Source organism: Pecten maximus, chromosome 7 (genome assembly GCF_902652985.1).
Source record: "Pecten maximus chromosome 7, xPecMax1.1, whole genome shotgun sequence".
Taxonomy (NCBI): Eukaryota; Metazoa; Mollusca; class Bivalvia; order Pectinida; family Pectinidae; genus Pecten; species Pecten maximus.
The window spans coordinates 12,819,040-12,839,890 of NC_047021.1; the positions used below are offsets into that span (position 1 = coordinate 12,819,040).

The window sequence follows — 20,851 nt, forward strand, 5'->3', positions numbered from 1 at the left end:
TGATTCCAAAAAAGATTCAAAGCAAATTACGTTATAAATCACCCAATATTACTAGCTAATTGACTTCCTTTAATTGACTCTTCACTCTGCCTCTATAAAGAAGCAGCCTTTTAAGTAAAACCATAATTAGTTCATGCTGCCCAAAGAGCCTGCATACCCAATTTGATCAAAATACCTTTATCCATACCTGTACAATTACAAAGAAATATCTTCAGAGAAATTTCTCTTTTCCCCTTTTGGGTCATGAATTGCATAAAATATTATCATATAGGGAAGTCTTGCATGACACAATCACAGTAGTTTTCCTGAGCTTAATTGATTAAGTAACCCCAAATCTCACATAGAAATGCATACAGTGTACATCAAGGTGTTTGTCCTGAACATGATTTTACTAAAGGGACATAACTCCCATATCAGCTGGATTGTAGAATATACAACCTAAGTGTGATAGATCTTCATTGGAGTTGAAATCACAATGTAGTGTAAGATTCCCCAGAAATTATTTGGCATTATAAAAAGTATGCATAGCTGCACAACTGCACAACTGCAGAGCATGACAATGGCAGCTGAGTATGTATAAGTAACCTTGAAATCTGTGCAAAGAGTTAATTATCACAAAAGATTCTGGCTATTGGTTCAGATGGATGGACATTGGGCAGTACGTATTCTCCAATCCGATTCGAGAATGAGAACCACTAACTTTGAGTTAGAGGATAATAAAAGAATGGCAGCAAACCATGAATGTTTTGAGAAAACTGAGGATCACATACTCTGAGACTAGACAATGGACAAGTCAAGTTATTCTTGACCGGTATAAGTGCCAACTAACTGGTAGAGATGAGCAGCTGACTACAAAACACAGAACTATCAGTTTGGCTACAGTGCACTCACATTTAAAGGAGCCAGCAATCTGTACGTCAACTTCATATATGTAAGAATTAATGTACATTAAATGAAATTAAAGAGAAAATATGTTAATGTGCCCAATAATCCTGTTATCAGTGTCCCTACATGGGGCTGATCAGATGGCTCGAATACATGGAATATAAGTGCATTTCTATTTTAATTAGCACTGATACAACAGCTAGCTGTCCGTACCTACCACCTTAATATACACCACAGGTGCTCCCCCCAATATCAGACTTCCTATAATATTTAAGAAAATGATTAAAGCCATACAAATATTTCAAGATAGCACATTTTGATGAAGGACTGCAGGCAACTACACCCTGCATCATGATAAAAATTTAGATAAATTAAAGTTTTAAATTCATGAAATCTTTCTGTTCCATCAAAATTTTGGCAGAATATGAGGCTCGAGTTTCTGATTTGATGACGACAGAACGTATGCTATCTTTGTGATCAGAGCGATTACAGACAGTGAGACTTTGGCACCTCCAACTGAAGTAGGCTTCAGATAACAAAGGGCAAAGCAGACAGCTAATATATACATCAAATAAAACAAAAATGGCTTCCTGCCACTTGTAACCAAATATAACTTCTTAATGCAGGTAGACAACATTTACAAGGGGAAGATAATCAACAATGTTGAGGTAAACAAACAACGAAGATTGATACTCATTGGCGATATCAGCCTATCATAAGGCATTACACCAATATTGAATGTCAACTGCAGAAGAAAAAGGACATCTCTCTGGCATTAGAACTCGTTCACCATAATTCTGTCCATCTGCTATCCCTATAGGCCATACAAGCTCTATAATAAATGGATTACATAAACATTTCAGATTGTACAAAATTAGTAAGATATTAGCACCTTTCAATAAAACTGACTTAACATACATTTTGTGGAACAAAAAAAATAATTAAACTACATCATACAAGCTAGCTGTTTCTTCATTGATCGTCAGTGAGTATGGCACATGGAAATAAACCGGACACAAAAAGATGAAACAGCACTAGAAATTAAATTTAGCAGCACCTTTTTAAATCATTGCAACCATTTTATTTTATTGATGCAAGCTTTTGATTCTTTTTTATGTTATAATGTTGAATTTAGATTCCACAATCTTAATTTCAAAGTTTGTTTTTATAAAACATTTTGCATGATTGACATGGGGTGTATGATGTATGGAAAGATATATATACCAACTATCAACAACACAGGCCCCTTTCTCCAGTAAAGATATATATACCAACTATCAACAACCCAGGCCCCTTTCTCCAGTAAAGATATATATACCAAGTATCAACAACACAGGCCCCTTTCTCCAGTAAAGATATATATACCAACTATCAACAACCCAGGCCCCTTTCTCCAGTAAAGATATATATACCAAGTATCAACAACACAGGCCCCTTTCTCCAGTAAAGATATATATACCAACTATCAACAACACAGGCCCCTTTCTCCAGTAAAGATATATATACCAAGTATCAACAACACAGGCCCCTTTCTCCAGTAAAGATATATATACCAAGTATCAACAACCCAGGCCCCTTTCTCCAGTAAAGATATATATACCAACTATCAACAACACAGGCCCCTTTCTCCAGTAAAGATATATATACCAACTATCAACAACACAGGCCCCTTTCTCCAGTAAAGATATATATACCAACTATCAACAACACAGGCCCCTTTCTCCAGTAAAGATATATATACCAACTATCAACAACCCAGGCCCCTTTCTCCAGTAAAGATATATATACCAACTATCAACAACACAGGCCCCTTTCTCCAGTAAAGATATATATACCAACTATCAACAACACAGGCCCCTTTCTCCAGTAAAGATATATGTACCAACTATCAACAACACAGGCCCCTTTCTCCAGTAAAGATATATGTACCAACTATCAACAACACAGGCCCCTTTCTCCAGTAAAGATATATATACCAAGTATCAACAACACAGGCCCCTTTCTCCAGTAAAGATATATATACCAACTATCAACAACACAGGCCCCTTTCTCCAGTAAAGATATATATACCAACTATCAACAACACAGGCCCCTTTCTCCAGTAAAGATATATATACCAAGTATCAACAACACAGGCCCCTTTCTCCAGTAAAGATATATATACCAACTATCAACAACACAGGCCCCTTTCTCCAGTAAAGATATATATACCAACTATCAACAACACAGGCCCCTTTCTCCAGTAAAGATATATGTACCAACTATCAACAACACAGGCCCCTTTCTCCAGTAAAGATATATATACCAACTATCAACAACACAGGCCCCTTTCTCCAGTAAAGATATATATTTTTGTAGGATGTATAGCAGTAGTAGACTGTGTAACGAGATATTAATTTGAATTGGTACCGTTATTCAAATATATTATGGCATTGTACTGATGAACCCTTCCCAGCTTTGGTGCATAATACCGTATTTTACCGCAAATAAGCCCCCTCCCCAAAAAATGATAAAAAGTGGGGAGTGGGCTTAATTGCCCCCCCCCCCCCCTCCCTCCCCTAAAAGAATGTTTGCCGTGATGACCATAATAAATGAGTTTATGACACTTAAATTTGTTCCTTATTTGTTGTGTTGCAAACAAAAAATCAGTAACGAACCAAGGAAATTCAATTTTTAATTTATTAACAATGATAATGAACATATCTCATTATAGTAATATAGCTAGTTTGTAATGTGTAGGTCAAGGTTACAGTAGGAGGTCAAGGTTATATCAACAAAGAAGACCAATCTCTTCCAACTGGAGCAAAGTAAATGAAGACTCGATGATATCCTGACAGCAGTAAATGTCTGATGGTCATGCCTGTCTTGCTTGGTGACTTTGGTTTCTCTGCCTGCTGTAACAGGGACGTGATAGAAGACACATGCCACAAGTTTACAGCAGGTTGTGATAAATGTACAGTTGGTCTCACTCACAAGACAAGACTTCTTTGTGGTGCAGGAAGTATGCCGATAAGATACCAACAGAAAATGGTTACTTGTACAGCCTAGGGATAGATAAGGATAATTTAAATTGGAAATCGGAATATCCATTCAATCTTTAGTGATAGATATACATGTTCCCAAACAAACACTGGCGTCATTATATGTTCAGGAACTCTAGAATCAGAATATCACAAGGGGACATTTATATGGTGAAAAGATATAAACATTTCCTCAACCAGGCAGATGAAAGATTTATTGCGCAATTGAAGATTTGCTTATCTCTGGCTTGGAATGCATCAGAAATCTGAAGGCTCACAGTTAATATGTCAAAATAAATTGTTTGGGAAGTGACATTTTGTTTCAGTAATGAATTTCTTGTCTAAGTCTTCACTGAATGGAGAAGTGAAAAGGTTTCCAAAACCTCTGTAACCATACCCTGTGAAAAGGTTTTAAGACAGATCTCTGCATGTGGTCGGCATATTTTAAAACATGGTCTGGTCTGGCCTGATCTGGTCTCATAATGGTCTGTTCCCAAAAATATATTTGTCTGGTCTGACCTGACCTGGTCTCAAATGTTGGCCTGGTATGGTCAATCTTTTGTTTGTTTGTTTGTTTTTGCTTCTACTGAATAATTTCAAATTGAGATATGTAAATTAATGTCATGCTTAAGTTATCTATTAGTTACATATTCTGTATACATATTTATATATCAATCAGTGAATGTTTCTTATTGGTACAATTGTAAGTCCAGCTGTACATGTAAGTCCATGCAGCCATATCTTTTCCAATTAAGCTTATTAGGGCTTTTTACCATCAGAGGAAAAGACCTATTGGATTTCTTCTGTTTCTTATCATTATTCTGGGTTAGTTTTGTGGCATCTTAATCTCTTAAATGGTAACAGATATGATCATAGTCTTAATTGTAAACATAGGGCATGGGACAAGGTGCTAGGTATTGCAGCAATTGCAAGTAGATAAAGCCCACTTATAGGTGCTGTGCATAAGGTATCAAAATACAAGAGGCCCAGGGGCCTTAACGGTCATCTGACTCTAAATTAAAACCCTTATATTATTGTAGTATGCATTCTCTGTAGCAAGTATATAGTGGCACTGTTGGCCATGGTGGCCATCTTGGATTTCTGACCGGCCCAATAAATAATAACACTTGGTCTGGACCATCTAAGGATAATTTCTGGTAAGTTACAGCTGAATCCCACCGGTGGAATTTGAGAAGAAGTTTGAAATAGGTGTTGTTCAGGAAAACCATGATTGCGCAATCATGTTACAAAATGGCCGCCATTGCTGCCATGTCAAAGTTTTTACGAGGCCGAAAAATTAACAACACTTTGTTGGCCCTCCTTCCTTAACTTCCTCACCAATTTCCAGCTCAATGGCACCAGTGGAACTGGAGAAGAAGTTTAAAATGTGTTTTTTAAGATGGCGGATATGGCGGCCATCTTGGATTTCAGACCAATCTAAAAGAAACAACACTTGGTCGGGATCATCTCAGGCACATTTCAGGCAAGTTTCAGCCCAACAGCACTGGTGAAACTTGAGAAGAAGTTTAAAATGTGTTTTTCAAGATGGCGGCTATGGCGGCCATCTTGGATTTCGGACCGACCCGAAAAATAACAACACTTGGTCGGGATCATATCAGAATCATTACAGGCAAGTTTCAGCTCAACAGCATTGGTGGAACTTGAGAAGAAGTTTAAAATGTGTTTTTCAAGATGGCGGCTATGGCGGCCATCTTGGATTTCGGACCGACCCGAAAAATAACAACACTTGGTCGGGATCATATCAGAATCATTACAGGCAAGTTTCAGCTCAATAGCATTGGTGAAACTTGAGAAGAAGTTTAAAATGTGTTTTTCAAGATGGCGGCTATGGCGGCCATCTTGGATTTCGGACCGACTCGAAAAATAACAACACTTGGTCGGGATCATATCAGAATCATTACAGGCAAGTTTCAGCTCAATAGCATTGGTGGAACTTGAGAAGAAGTTTAAAATGTGTTTTTCAAGATGGCGGCTATGGCGGCCATCTTGGATTTCAGACCAATCTAAAAGAAACAGCACTTGGTCGGGATCATCTCAGGAACATTTCAGGCAAGTTTCAGCCCAACAGCACTGGTGAAACTTGAGAAGAAGTTTAAAATGTGTTTTTCAAGATGGCGGCTATGGCGGCCATCTTGGATTTCGGACCGACCCGAAAAATAACAACACTTGGTCAGGACCATCCCAGCATCATTTCAGGCAAGTTGCAGCTCAATCCCACTGATGGAATTTGAGAAGAAGTTTTAAATAGGTGTTGTTTAGAAGAACCATGATTGCGCAATCACTTTACAAAATGGCCGCCATGGCTGCCATGTCAAAGTTTTTACGGGGTCGAAAAATAACAACACTTTGTTGGCTTTCCTTCCTTAACATCCTCACCAATTTCCAGCTCAATGGCACCAGTGGAACTGGAGAAGAAGTTTAAAATGTGTTTTTCAAGATGGTTGCCATGGTGGCCATCTTGGATTTCTGACCGACCCGAAAAATAACAACACTTCCTCAGGACCAACTCAGGATTATTTCTGGTAAGTAAGAGCTGAATCCCACTGGTGGAATTTGAGAAGAAGTTTTAAATAGGTGTTGTTTAGAAGAACCATGATTGCGCAATCATTTTACAAAATGGCCGCCATGGCTGCCATGTCGAAGTTTTTACGGGGCCAAAAAATAACAACACTTTGTTGGCTCTCCTTCCTTAACATCCTCACCAATTTCCAGCTCAATGGCACCAGTGGAACTGGAAAAGAAGTTTAAAATGTGTTTTTCAAGATGGTTGCCATGGCGGCCATCTTGGATTTCTGACCGACCTGAAAAATAACAACACTTCCTCAGGACCATCCCAGGATCATTTCAGGCAAGTTTCAGCTCAATCTCACCAGTGGAACTTGAGAAGAAGTTTCAAATGTGTTTTCAAAATGGCGGCTGTGGCGGCCATCTTGGATTTCAGACTGACCCGAAAAATAACAACACTTGGTCAGGACCATCCCAGCATCATTTCAGGCAAGTTTCAACTCAATCCCACTGATGGAACTTGAGAAGAAGTTTGAAATGTGAAAAGTTTACGCACGGCAGACGGCGGACGGCGCACGGCGCACGGCGGACGGCGCACGGCGCACGACGACAGACGAAGCATGATGACTATAGGTCATCCTGACCCTTCGGGTCAGATGACCTAAAAACAGAACAAGAGGCCCAGGGGCCTTAACGGTCATCTGACTCTAAATTAAAACCCTTATATTATTGTAGTATGTATTCTCTCTAGCAAGTATATAGTGGCACTGTGGCCATGGTGGCCATCTTGGATTTCTGACCGACCCAATAAATAACAACACTTGGTCTGGACCATCTAAGGATAATACCTGGTAAGTTAGAGCTGAATCCCACCGGTGGAATTTGAGAAGAAGGTTGAAATAGGTGTTGTTCAGGAAAACAATGATTGCGCAATCATGTTACAAAATGGCCGCCATTGCTGCCATGTCAAAGTTTTTACGAGGCCGAAAAAATAACAACACTTTGTTGGCCCTCCTTCCTTAACATCCTCACCAATTTCCAGCTCAATGGCACCAGTGGAACTGGAGAAGTTTAAAATGTGTTTTTCAAGATGGCTGCCATGGTGGCCATCTTGGATTTCTGACCGACCCAATAAATAACAACACTTGGTAAGGACCATCTCAGGATCATTTCTGGTAAGTTAGAGCTGAATCCCACCGGTGGAATTTGAGAAGTTTGAAATAGGTGTTGTTCAGGAAAACAATGTTTGCGCAATCATGTTACAAAATGGGCGCCATTGCTGCCATGTCAAAGTTTTTACGAGGCCAAAAAAATAACAACACTATGTTGGCTCGCCTTCCTCGACATCCTCATCCATTTCCAGCTCAATGGCACCAATGGAACTGGAGAAGAAGTTTAAAATGTGTTTTTCAAGATGGCGGACATGGCGGCCATCTTGGATTTCAGACCAATCTAAAAAATAACAACACTTGGTCGGACTCATGTCAGGAACATTTCAGGCAAGTTTCAGCCAAGCAGTACTGGTGGAACTTGAGAAGAAGTTTAAAATGTGTTTTTCAAGATGGTGGTTATGGCGGCCATCTTGGATTTCGGACCGACCCGAAAAATAACAACACTTGGTCGGGATCATATCAGGATAATTTCAGGCAAATTTCAGCCAAACAGCACTGGTGGAACTTGAGAAGAAGTTTAAAATGTGTTTTTCAAGATGGTGGTTATAGCAGCCATCTTGGATTTCGGACCGACCCGAAAAATAACAACATTTGGTGGGGATTATCTCAGGTTCATTTCAGGCAAGTTTCAGCTCAATAGCACTGGTGGAACTTGAGAAGAAGTTTAAAATGTGTTTTTCAAGATGGCGGCTATGGCGGCCATCTTGGATTTCAGATCGACCCGAAAAATAACAACACTTGGTGGGGATTATCTCAGGTTCATTTCAGGCAAGTTTCAGCTCAATAGCACTGGTGGAACTTGAGAAGAAGTTTAAAATGTGTTTTTCAAGATGGCGGCTATGGCGGCCATCTTGGATTTCAGATCGACCCGAAAAATAACAACACTTGGTGGGGATCATCTCAGGATCATTTCTGGTAAGTTTCAGCTCAATAGCACTGGTGGAACTTGAGAAGAAGTTTAAAATGTGTTTTCAAAATGGCGGCTATGGCGGCCATCTTGCATTTCGGACCGACCCAAAAAATAACAACACTTGGTCGGGATCATCTCAGGATCATTTTTGGCAAGTTTCAGCCCAACAGCACTGGTGGAACTTGAGAAGAAGTTTAAAATGTGTTTTCAAAATGGCGGCTGTGGTGGCCATCTTGGATTTCAGACTGACCCGAAAAATAACAACACTTGGTCAGGACCATCCCAGCATAATTTCAGGCAAGTTTCAGCTCAATCCCACTGGTGGAACTTGAGAAGAAGTTTGAAATGTGAAAAGTTTACGCACGGCGGACGGCGCACGGCGCACGGCGGACGACGGACGGACGAAGCATGATGACTATAGGTCATCCTGACCCTTCGGGTCAGATGACCTAAAAAGGCAGGAAATAAGAAGGCAGTTTGGAGGGTTTTTTTAAAAGCGCATTCCTTAATGTTTTACTGATGATTATCCTATGTCATTTTAAGGAATCTGTTTTACTTTTAAAAGGCTGTGGTTGTGTTCAGCTTTTCCTGAAAGATACAGAATTACTTTTTAAAGCTCACTTGAATTTGCAAACTATGATTAAGTTCAATTCTTAGATTGATTAATTTTGTGATAAAAGTTGGCGGTGATAGTAACTACATGTACAGTGCCTGTTCCCCAGCACCTAAAAATCTAATATTGGCACATTGACACCATACCTCAAAATCCTTAAATTGCCAATAACTCAAAACAGTTTATTATACTGTACAATATTATATAATTCTTTCACTTGTTGCGATCATAGATAACCTTTGCAGGGACTAACTTTTACCATATATATATTATTACAAAAAAAAAGATGAAATAAAAGCCTCACTAATAGGTCAAGTGTCACTATTTTTTAAACATTTTTTTCAATGTCTAAAAAAAACCTTGATGCAGTATGTAATCTTGATGAATTTGACATTTTCATTTTCTCATAATGTTTACTGATAGCAGTGTACAACATTTTGATCCTTTTTACAGTGCCAACAATACCTTAAAACCTATTTATTTTCAATATCTCTGAAATTTTTTCATTTATTTATATCATAAATGCTTCCACAGATTTGGTTATGATTTTGCCTTCGTTGAAAAACACCAAAGAAATAGTCATAGGCCATGAAAATCTCATCAATTTTTACTCAGTAACTCTTCTATGAGTGTGTCTAATAAATTCATCGCAAGCAATGTTTTGTAAAGCAACAAAGCAATTTTTTCTGTATAAGGTCACATATCTTCCAGTTTCATTAGGAGTCAAAGTTCAAAAGTCATATTTTCAAATGTACGTTCATCAGTAAAAAGATACTTTGACCTTGACCTTTCATCTAGTGACCTTGACTTTGGTGAGTTCACTCCTTGTATAATTCTGACCAACTTTGTTTCATCATATCATCATGAAATATTCATCAGTGAAAAGATACCAAATTTGACCTTAACATTTGGACCTAATGACTTTGATTTTGACCTTGATTTTTATTTTAGGAAACTTTTAAAACTCTATTGCATGTGCATCAGCTTTTTATCATGCATCGATCATCATATGAAATTTCAGAAAGTTGAGCTCTTTGTAGTAAGCTTTAGATTCTATTTAAGTAACACCTTGACCGTAAGACATTTTTCAAACCCACATTACCTCTGCAAATCAAAGTCTAACATTCTGAGATAATCTCTGGAAATGAAAATGCTGATGGATGGACAGACGAGCATTGACTGTCCTTGACTGTCAGACACATGTCTCATTAACCGGTCATCACTAACCAGTGATTGTGACTGAACAGAGGTGTAAATACACCATTGAGTGACCTGATATTAACATTCCAATTCTGTAACTTAAAGTTTGCCCTGAAACTGGGGCCTAGTATGAGTGACCAGTAAATGACTGACCGAGTGACTGACCAGTAAGTCCCTCCGGTCAGTATTTACTGCCAATGACAAGTAGGGTTGATTGAAAAGAAATACTGTACAGCTAGGACAATAAAGCACTTCCAGATGACCCTTGCAATGATGACCGCTGTGGGCAACCTTACATCTCCTGTAACACATCATTCCCATCACACAGACGTATAAATCTGCCACTGCTCTAATTCACCAAAATCCATGTTATCATAAAACACCCATTACTTAATTGTTCATAATGACTAAGAGATGAATTGAGGGTTTATATTAGAATCAGTAATCTGTGTGTTGTTCTCTTCACAAAATAGGCATATGCCGCTGGGCAATCACTTTGCAGCTCGGTGTGTGTGATCACTCATGCAGTTCTACACACAGTGATGTATGGGGGACATCCCTAGACAAATTAATTGGCCACAGATTAGATTCAGTGGGTGACTTATATTGGAGTTATATTCAGGATAAGATAGAGTGGAATGGAGAAGAGAACCCAAACAGCCTGGTCTGTTAGGTTGGAGACATTAGTTACATGTAGATCAAGTGTCAGGAGTTATAGTTCATGTAAAACAATATATGTACAGCACCATAAGCATGAAGAGAGATGATGAATATGTCAACTAATTGAGTACAATAAACCTTCAACATGAGACAGACTTTATGCATATCAGGTCAATCCATCTTACAGTGATAACAAACAGTCAAGGTCAACATAGCTACCCTCCAAATTCTAGCTCTGTCAAAACAAAGGTCACATAATGTCAAGGTCATCAAATGTCTCATTAATATCTAAACCCTCCAAACTCCAGTTCTGTCAAAACAAAGGTCACACAATGTCAAGGTCATTAAATGTCTCATTAGGTAGCACACTACAGTAGGACAGCCTGGCCATGGGCGATTTTTTTGTTAAGCAAATAACTCATGTATTATGATATGCATAAAAAATGAAAAAAATAAATGCACACTATAATTTGTATAATTAGTATGAAGTAGTACATACAGGCTTCACATTTGTTGAAACTAAAATAAATAAATTGGTTCTGGATTTTAAATTTCCGGATTTTCCGAAGGTGTGTTTACACAGGAAATTTAGTTTTGCCTACAGCGAAAAATGGAAGCTCACAGTAAAGGTAAGATTGTGGGAAAACTTTATGTACAACATATGTCAAAACAAGATTAATTCTGTCTTTGGGATAGAGATATCTGACTACAAATTGGTTTCAGAAAAAAAATTGTGTAGAGAATTGTGTCATTTTGGGTCAAATATCATATTATTTTGCGATTTTTTAGCAATTTTTAAGTTGTTACCATGGTATTCACAGCTCTAAAAATCACAGAAAATATAAGTTTACTTATCCTTCAGAGCTGTATTAAAATTGCAAATGTTGTACAGATTACAAATATATATACTTTATTAGAGGTAATATGTAGGGTTAACTGGCAATGTTTACATATCTAAAACATGTGCCATATTTTTCAGAATTGGGCATATTTACTACACACTGCTACCTTAATATCTACCCTCCAAACTCCAGTTCTATCAAAACAAAAGGTCACATATTGTCAAGGTCATCAAATGTCCCATTAATATCTACCCTCCAAACTCCAGTTCTATCACAACAAAAGGTCACACAATGTCAAGGTCATAAAATGTTCCATTAATATCTACCCTCCAAACTCTGGTTCTGTCAAAACAAATGTCACACATTGTCAAGGTCATCCTTTGTACCATTAATATCAACCCTCAAAAATCCAGTTGACAAAACAAAGGTCACATTATGTCAAAGTCATCATAATTACCATCAATATCAACTCCACAAACTCCAGGTTTTTTTTTCAAAACAGAGGTCAAACATTGTGAAGGTCATCAAAAGTCCCATTAATGTATACACTCCAAACTCCAGTTCTGCATCAAAATAAAGGTCATACATTGTCAAGGTCATCATATGCACCATTAATATATACACTCCAAACTCCAGTTCTGCATCAAAACAAAGGTCACAAATTTGCAAGGTCATCATATGTAATATGTACCATTAATATCAACCCTCCAAACTCCAGTTCTGTAAAAAAAACAAAACAAAGGTCACAGATTGTCAAGGTCATCATATATATATATCACATTAATCATTTACGCATCACTGTATCAGACAATGGTCGCACATTGTCAAGGTCATCATGTATATATATAATGTATTTATATCTACCTAACACTTTATTAGACAAAGGTCATACTTTGCAAATGTCTGGTGTATATTTATATATATATCACATATATCTACCCATCACTGTATCAGACTAGTACTGTCAAGGTCATCATATATGTATAACATAATTATCAACCCACCACTGTATCAGACAAAGGTCACATATTGTCAAGGTTTCTGCGAAGAATTAGAAAATGTAAATTTGTTATCAGCATATTTGTCTCAGGTGACCTAATTAAATATTAAAAAAAAAACAAAGGGAAATAACCCTTTCAACAATTATTGCATCAAAATGCTTTGAAAAACATACCTACAGACCATGTTAAATCCTTCCAAGGTTCAAAGAGATTATTCAACACCTACAAGGCAAGATCTCCAGACAAGAGTTGAATACTGATGTAAACAAAGGGCAATAACTTGTTAGATAATTGTTAAATCAGAATGTCTCTTTGGGAAACCCGGCTGGCCTGAATCGAAACATTACGTAAGGACAGACAAAACCAAACTATACTAATCTGTTACATTTTGGTGGGTGCGTACAAATAAAGATGTATAATTTTCCTTTTTGACAAAACCTATATATAATGTTGATCACAGCTGCTTTAAGAAGTTTTATTGAGATACTGTGGATTGACGACAACAGAAGAATCCAAAGATTTGAATGATTGAGCAGTGAGATCTCATATAAAGACCTATGACAGCAAGGCCTTCAGTAATGGCTTCCGTATGCCTGAAGAATCCATGTATGTGAGAGCACTGACCTGAAATGACGCTGCCAATATATATACGGCTCCTTCTGATTGGCAGGAATTGAGGCTTCTCTATCAAAAGTAAAACTTGGAAATCAAAACTTTAACTGACAATTGTTTTTTTTTTGTAAGAGGTCCTAACGAAAGTCTTAAAAGCTCCTGAATTAAGCTGTGAAAACACCCTAATCCCCAGATTCGTTAAGAAAGTACGTAAACATCCATTGCCCAGAGACATACCACATGATTTCTTAATCCAATGGACCAGAAATTAAGCTAAAAAGTCTTCATTAAAAGAAACAAGAGGCCCATGGGCCTTAACGGTCACCTGAGATTTGAAATATTTCAGTTTATTTAATTGACCCTTTTTGTATGCCTGAAGAATCCATGTATGTGAGACATGTATGTATGTGAGACATCCCCCCCCCCCCCCCCCCCCCTATTTTCCTATATAAACTATAGTAAAGTTTACCCCCGCCCCAGGGGCAAACTTGAGACCTCAGGGTCATGAAATTCACAATTTTGGTAAAGAACCTTCAAACCCAGCAATTTATGAAGTGTATTTGATTCTATCATATCTGAGAGTAGAGAAGAAGATTGGTGAAATTTCAGTCAATTTGGCCCTTTTTAGCGCCGCCCATCAGCCCCTGGGGGTCAGTCAGCGCCAACATGTGCATGCCATCAAACTGTCATCCCATGCTGACAATGTTTACAAAATTAGAATGAATTACAATAGAAATAAAATAAATTAAAGTAAAAAATGTGATTTCCCTATATAAACTATAGTAAAGTTTAGCCCCTCCCCAGGGGCAAACGTGAAACCCCTGGGTCATGAAATTTACAATTTTGGTAAAGCCACTTAAGGCCCTTCATCTATGAAGAGTGTTTGATTCCAGCATATCTGAGAGTAGAGAAGAAGATTTTTGAAGTTTTAGTCAATTTGACCCTTTTTGGCCCCGCCCCTCAGGCCCCTGGAGGGTTGGGACCATATAATTTACACTTTTGGTTGACCTTTAGCCATAGAAGCTTCCTGCCAAATTTCATAGAATTTGGTTTGTGGGTTTTGGAGAAGAAGTCGAAAATGTAAATTGTTTACGGACGCACGACGGACGACGCACGACGCACGGCGACGGACAAAAGGGGATTAGAATAGGTCACTTGAGACTTTGTCTCAGGTGACCTAAAAATTGCCAAACACTGTACCTCTTCATCCAAGCATGCAACAGGCCCAATATCAGGTCTCTGGACCTCTTGCGTAATAAGAAGGCATTTAAAGATTTTATCATATTTGACCCCTGTGACCATGAATGAAGGTCAATGTCACCCATTTGAATAAACTTGGTAGCCCTTTATCCCAGCATGCTACAAACCCAATATCAAGTCCCTGGGCTTTTTGGTTACCAAGAAGAATTAAGCCCTGTGACCTTGAATGAAGGTCAAGGTCATCCATTTGAACAAACTTGGTAGCCCTTCATCCCAGCATGCTACAAACCCAATATAAGATTACTGGGCCTCTTGGTTATCAAGAAGTAGTTTAGATATTTAAGCATATTTGACCCTTTAGCCCTTCATGACCAAGCATGCTACATACCCAGTATCAGGTCCCTGGGCCTGTTGGTCATTGAAAAGAAGTTGATAAAGTAAACTGTTTGAGATGGATGACGCACGATTAAGATGTATGATGCACGACGCACGATGTATAAGAAGATCCCTGATCAAAAATCAAATACTGAAATAAACAAAAGGCGATATCTTTTGCAAACATAGTTAAATCAATATACTTTTCAGAGAAACACTTCATATCATGATTATAAAGCACGAAGTTTCAAGGAGATTGGTTGCAAAATGTAGGAGGAGATCTCCGGACAAAGAAAAGACTTTATGACAGATAGAGAGAGGGACCAAAGGAAAACGCAATACCATAATATCAATGATTGACGTCATATTTTGACGGCTGTATGTACAAAAAGTCAAGACCATAAAAATCGCAGAACTTGTAAAGCTTTGAATTTCAAATTTTGTTCTGCTCTTATTTTTTTTTATTTTGCTATATACCATTGAACTTAAAATCAAAACTGTTACCTGGGGGCTAATGAAAATGCCATAATTAATGTCAAGGGTCATAACTCCCCTTAAAAAATGGAAGTTAATGGCATTCAGGTAAACTGAAGAACGTGCCATGAAGCAGTAGGTAGTACAAAATTGTGTCTCCATACATAAACACAGTTCCAGTATAGATCCCCCCCCCTTCCCCTTGCTTCATTGAGGAGGTAAAATGATGACAAATATCCAGATAAAAACAAGAAATCCCAGAAGGATCTTGGCGCCCACAACTGAATTATCATTTTTGGGTTCTATGTCAGACTTATCTTCTCTCTACTTTTCTCTTCTTTCTTTTTTCCTCTTATAATCTGATAACATGAACAAGTGGAACCTATATCTGAAGTTTGAAAAAACATCCCTCCCGTACTTTTCAAGAAATAGAGATAACTAATTGCAATTTTCAAAATGCAAGAAGGCCATCTGTTGGCCATTTTGTTTTTCTGATCAAAATTCTAAATTCAAATGGCACAACTGGGGACCAAGGGGAATCTATATATAAAAATCCCTCCAGTACTGTTTAAGTAAATAGCAATAACAAACTTCACTAATCAATATCCAAGATGGCTACTTGTCGGCCATTCTATTTTTCTGATCAAAAATTTAATTTCAAATGGCACAACTACAGCCCAAGGGGAACCTACAAATGAAGTTTGAGGAATATCCCTCCGGTTCTTTTCAAGAAATAGCGATAACAATCTTCATTGATCAAAATTCAAGATGGCTGCCTGTCGGCCATTTTGTTTTTCTGATCAAAAATCTAATTTCAAATGGCAGAACTAGAGACCAAGGGGAACCTACTGTACACATGAAGTTCAAAGAATATCCCTGAAGCTTGTCAGCCTTTTTTTTTTTTTTTTTTTGACAAATGACACTGATGGACCACAGACGGACCACTGACACAGGGCGATTTGAATAGCCTATCATCTGATGATGGTGGGCTAATAAAATGTAAGCCTATAACTGTTGACTATTCTATTATTATGATCACTGCAGGGGTTTTTCTCACTGGTTTGGTAAAGGGTCTTTTTGTCCCAGTTTTGGAAGAAAATTGGTGAATTGGGAAATATTTTAAGCCCACCATCATCAGATGGTGGGCTATTCAAATCACCTTGCGTCCGGAAAGTACTAAAGGGATCTTTCTCATCTTGGATTTTGACAATTGAAGTTTGTTATCGCTATTTCTCAGAAAGTACAGAATGGATCTTTCTTAAATTTTATATGTCGGTTCCCCTTGATCCATAGTTATGCATACTGCATTTTGGGACCAGTCGGAAAACAACATGGCCGACAGGCAGCAACATGGCCAACAGGCAGCCATCTTGGATTTTGACCATTGAAGATTGTTATCGCTATTTTACAGAAGGCACAGAAGGAATCTTTAATTGCTAAAATTTCATTTGTAGGTTGCCCTTGGTCCCTAGTTATGCATATTGCATTTTGGGACCAGTCGGAAAACAAAACATGGCCGACAGGCAGCCATCTTGGATTTTGACAATTGAAGTTTGTTATCTCTATTTCTCAGAAAGTACTGAAGGGATCTTTCTAAAATTTCATATATAGGTTGCCCTTGGTCCCTAGTTATGCATATTGTATTTTGGGACCAGTCGGAAAACAACATGGCCGACAGGCAGCCATCTTGGATTTTGACCATTGAAGTTTGTTATCGCTATTTTACAGAAGGTACTGAAGGAATCTTGCTATAATTTCATATTTAGGTTCCCCTTGGTTCCTCGTATTGCATTTTGGGACCAATCTAAAAACAACATGGCCGACAGACAGCCATTATCCCTAAATCTCAAATTTCATATATAGGTTCCTCTTGTTTAAAAAGTACTTGAGGGATGTTTCTCAATTTACACAGATTAGTAAGGGGAAGGGAAAAATAGAGAAGATTAATCTGACATGGAACCTATAAAGATCATTCAATGGTGGGCGCTAAGATCCCTCTGGGATCTCTTGTTTTGGGAGTAAACTGCAAATTTTGGGAATTTGGCTAAAATATGAAATAATTTCAATTGGGAATGGGGCTCATTAACGGCCCCAAAAAGCCCCCAGAAAAAGCCCTGATCAATATTAGCTGAATGAGCACAAAATGGAATAAAAGGGAACTCACAATAGAAATTAGAGAAAGATTTATACAGGTATTTCTTAGAAATAGTGATAATTCAAACTTCAACTATCAACAACCTACTAAAGATAAAGGGTGATTTTAACAGTTGTCTATTTGATGATGGTGGGCAAAAAACTGCCATGCCTTATTAAGAAGATCCCCTGGAGTTTTGTTGTCAGCATGTTGTATTTTACCAGATCTCAAAACAATTTAACTGCATGCATGTTTTCCTACAATGAAAAGGTGATAGCTGTGGACATGCTGATTAATTAGTTATCACCTGTATTACTCTGGAGACAATTTATTCAGCTAACACCTTTGAAATCAGATACATAAAACCAGTAGCCAAAAACGTAATGCTCATAACAAAAGGTGATAATTTGATAACTAAAGTGTAAACAAATTCCATTGCCTGCATGGTATTATTGTCAGTTGTTTCCCCTTGGGAAGCTGGTGTAGCTATAACTTCTGAAATAGCAAACAAGAGGCACATGGGCCTTAACCGTCATCTGACTTTAAAGACCCTAGTACTGTTGTAGAATACAAACTCAATATAGCAATATATTCTGACAACAATAGTGATATACTGTATGTTGGGCATGGTGGCCATCTTTGATTTCTGACCAACCCGTGTGTTGGGCAGAGGCCATCTTGGATTTCTGACCAACCCGAAAAATAACAACATTTGGTCAGGACAATCTCAGGATCATTTCAAGCAAGTCTGAGCTGAATCCCATTAATGGAACTTATACAGTTTAAAAGAGTTTTAAAGGTGGCGGCGGCCATGATGGCCATCTTTGATTTTGGACCGACTCCAAAAATAATGGCTCTTGGTCAGGACTATCATCAGGATCATTTCAGATAAGTTTGAGCTGAATACCAATGGTGAAACTTGAGAAGAAGTTTAAAATGTGAAAAGTTTACCTATGGCAAAACGTAGATGGCACATGACGCACAGAACATGACAAAAGACGAAACATGATGGCTATGCCAGGTCACCCTGACCAAAGGGTCAGGAGATCGACCTACTTGTAAAAAAATACATAGAAAAGTATATGGTCGATGAAAGTGTGGTTTCAAACATAAATTACTGTTAATCAACACTCAGAACTTTCAAAAATACGGTATGCGAAAATATTTAATAATAACATATTTTATAAGAACATGTACATAAAAAAAGCCAGAATACACTCTGGTGCTGTTTGAAGTCACTATAATCATACAACTTTGGAGTTCTTGAAATTTTTCAAATACCTCAGTATGAATTATTGGAGTAATGAACTTCACTTGCATAAAGGTGTTTTTAAAATCAAAATTTCAATAAAATGCATCTTTAACTGAGGGAATAAAGAACATAACACTTTCATCATAAGGAGCGTGCCATTAAATGAGCGCTGTATTCGTACAGTAAATATCTTAAGGTGGATTTCCTCAGGTGTCTCCAGCTGGTGTGTGATGTTCGATGTATATGTAAAAACATTAAACAGGATTAAACAAAAATATCCCCTCCTCCTTCATCTGTTTGTATGCCCTCCCTGAAAAAGCCATGAACATGAAGTTACATAATAGGATTGCAATTAAACTCTATACTTTGTCTCAGCAACTGAATGATATTCAAAAGTTGTCAAAAACAGTGTACTGCTTGAGAAAAGCAATGGTTTTATTTGAAATTATATACATGTACATACATATACACCATACATAATTACCCCAGTTTTTATATGAAAGGTTAAAGAAGTAATAGTTGGACCCTACATGAGCAGATGGATGAACAGCCTAAGTAATATTGTGACATTTAAAAGTCACCTTCCTGAACTTTAGAGAGTTTAATGACCCCTTACTCATTGATATGTTGTGAGCGTCATATTGAAGGATTTGAATTTTGCCGGACATATTGTATTATTTTCAACATTATCTCCTTCAATATCTATACAATTTTGCCTGCGGCCTCAATGCCACTTTTATAGAACTCCTTTTCTTGGCTATTCAGAAAGTCATCCACTGCATGTATGACATCTTCATTGGACTGAAAGTGCATGGGTGCCTGAAATAGCTGTTTTGAAAATAGATGAAAGTCTGATGGAGTGAGATCAGGTTAATTAGGTTGATGCTCAATCAATTAAAAGCCACAATCGATTTAACAATAAGTCTAAATAAACTTAAAGGGACAATTTATTCAAGCATGCTTTTTATAATTCAGACAGAAACGATAAAACATATATTCAGACAAAAACATTTGCGGTCAATAATTATCTCTACGTAGCCAATGTCCATTATGGTCTGTTTAAGTTTTGGGAAAGCCCACGTCAAATATAGCTATACTCCAAATATAGTGCAACTTGTTGCGCCCTCTGGCGGGAACAGAGTTGGTTGTAAGTGACGACACGGTAGATCCGACGTATACTTATTTCTTTGGATTTCGATTTAACAACATGCGTGGCAAACAGTTGTTACATGTATCATAATTGATAGATTCAATAATGATTTATTGTTTTGACAATTCAAATCGACCAAACACAGGTTTATTCCAGGGTCACCGAACGGGAATTCGTGTTCATGTAATTGTGTACACACATGCATGTATACGGCCGATACGTATGCAGAAAAAGATTGTATTTTCATTTGTGTACGAATGCAAACAAACGCTTACACCAATCTATGTGATTTATTCCATCCATGATGTAATCAGAACAATACTTATAACAAGTACGAATGGAATTATGATAATGGAAGTTGTACAGAACAAAAATATCGCACCTCAACATTACTCCGTAGGCCGATCTAGGTAAAGTCTCGGCAAACTTGCTCGCAACTGTATGAACTTCTTCATTGTTGTCGCAACCGTTTGAAAAACTCACATCTGTTATATTCATGGCCTAACAGTAATTCTCCATATATTTTGTTTATCCATTCACTGTCTACGTTTGGTACGAGACCCGCAACCTATAGTTAAAATATCCGCTAACGGCTTCAAATGCAAACCAATGTTGTTTACAGTCACGAGACGGGGCTGTGCTTGCACACATGTATACAAAGTGTGTATAGACAACTTGCTCATTTGCATATAAAACGTATGGTTATACGATTATGATCCCCCTTACAATTAATTAAAAAACGCATGGAAAACATAAACTTGTATCAATATATGACCAAGGATAGTTCAAAAGGAGAGCTGAAGTACACTTTCATGAAATAATTTG

At 37.7% G+C, this 20,851-nt stretch overlaps 1 long non-coding RNA gene across 1 annotated transcript; it reads right to left on the reverse strand.

The window, feature by feature from the left end:
* Positions 1–4,644: 4,644 nt before the first annotated feature.
* Positions 4,645–20,476, reverse strand: LOC117331072. The gene is made up of 3 exons (XR_004533445.1): positions 19,811–20,476; positions 19,622–19,623; positions 4,645–4,660 (listed from the first exon to the last, which is right to left on the reverse strand). It is a non-coding gene; the product is annotated as an uncharacterized LOC117331072 (long non-coding RNA).
* Positions 20,477–20,851: the final 375 nt, after the last annotated feature.